Here is a 2,221-nt window from a genome sequence, read left to right as displayed (position 1 = left end):
CATGTGGTATCATTCACACACAATGGCGTATCGAAATTATATGCCACCCAGGGTATGGTATTAGTTTTTTTTCTTTGTTTATTTAACTTTAAAAATTGGTATAATCATACTAATGTTTTGTCATCTTTGTGCACCCTAAGACTGGCGTCCCTACACCTTTCCCCCTTTGCTCCCCTGTCGCTAAGCAACTTCTCACGTGAAATTAAAATTTTTATAAATTGATAGATCAATTCATATGTAAATTCTGTACAGTCACAGGGAATATAAGCTTGTGTTCAATTTCAAAAATCAACCACATCACGAATGAAAATTCAATTACAAAGAAAGAATTCTATTAATTACATCCTCTGAGAATTCCATTACAATTTACATTAGAATCATAAATGTGTACTGCATATCAAATGTGTAAATTATAAAAATAAATAATTTCCAGATTTAAATTTAAATTATTATTATTATTATTATTATTTGAATTACTTTGTAGAAAAGAGTTAAAACATGTTATTTCAGATTATCAGAATTGCTATAAAACGCAAAAATGGTTATCTTGATGAATTTCGAAATAGAATTAATAAATAAACTAGAAAATATTTATTGATAAGAATTTTAATAATTTTATAATAATAATAATTAACTTAGTTAATTTTTTAAAGAAACATTCAGAAATTAAGATTTTTTATTGGATATGGTAAATAGCAATCAAATGTGAGAATAAATTAAAGACTTGAAAAATGTATGTATTCATGATCGCTGTGAACATAAATCACAGCTTCTGTAAATAATGAAAACAACCAAGAAATTTTAATAATTACAAATTATAGTTTTACTATTGAATTAAGTAGAATAAGTTCGACTTACGCAGACTATATTTTAGCATCATATTAATATGAAATTCAAGAGGTCAGAGAAAAATTCAAACTGTCGACGATTTAGAATGAAAAACGTTCAAATTAGCCAAGTTATACAGTAATAATAATGATTTAATGCAACTTTTAAAAGGTTGGTTTAATATAGAAATTCCTGCTAAGTATGGAGAAGAATTCTTTTTCAGTTTTAAATCACTTTCTGCATTGAAACGGGATTGCTTTTTCTAATTCGCTGTCTTAACAGTAGTAAGAGTCCGAAATATTGATCTAATAGGAAGTTAGAGATTTCTGAACTGCATTCACCTGACATAAATCTTTTATGGTCCATCTGCTTCAAGCCTCCTCCCCTACTTTTTTTTTTTTTTTTTTTTTGCAACTGCTGCAAACCACAGGCATAATCGGATTGCATCAGTGGCGGACTGACCAGCTTGCCAGTTTAACGACGGTGAGTGGGTCTCATTACACATAAGACATACGTCCCCCCCCCCCGAGATGTGCCTTGTATGTGTGAGAGAGAGATAGAGAGAAAGGGAAGAAAATACTTGATTTTGCCTTGTTTTTTCCCTAACAAAATAACAATGCGCAACAAAAAAAAATTATGATATTACATATGTTATAACACATAACATATGACACACATATTACGATATTACATACACATAATATGATATCTATATATAGACATGTATTTCATGTTCTACAATCTACATATATTACATGTTCTGACACAAATACAGAACAAACACACAATATCTTCTGTACAAGGGCCACTCAGATGGGTTATGTCTGCTGAGGCCCATGACAAGACTGAAAGGAAACTGTTTCTCCTATGTGACAGTCCTTGAGAGAGGTGCTGAACGAAGTGCTTAATTTCTCTTCTTTTTTTTTGCAACTGCATTTCAGCCTAAAACAATTGGCTGTTAAAAAATAGACCACGAGTGAATATAAAGACATGAAGAAATCTTAAAATTAATGACCAAAAAATAAACTGATACTTTATTTTGAATAAGTTCGAGTACATTTTTTGTAGCATTCTAGTGTGGGGCCCTGTTGGAGGCAATCAATCCAATCGGCTAAAGGCCGGCCCTGTTCTCAGGTATCTTAAGAATTTCCAAAAAATCCTATGTGCAGCAGTGTAGCTATATAGGTCAGATGTTCTTTAGTCTTTTTCAGGGACATGATCAGTTCCTCCTGCAAAACATTTTAACGTCTTTCTTGTAACATGACTTTCAAATAATATGATAGTACTTTGATTTTATTAAGTAGTATATGCTGTGTTTGTAAAGTTTCTTTTATTGTTTATTTATTAAAATTCTGCTTCATTATTGGCATCATTTTAATATGAACACTTACAT

This window comes from Argiope bruennichi, chromosome X1 (assembly GCF_947563725.1).
Source record: "Argiope bruennichi chromosome X1, qqArgBrue1.1, whole genome shotgun sequence".
NCBI lineage: Eukaryota > Metazoa > Arthropoda > Arachnida > Araneae > Araneidae > Argiope > Argiope bruennichi.
Note: the sequence above shows the minus strand (reverse complement) of the source record.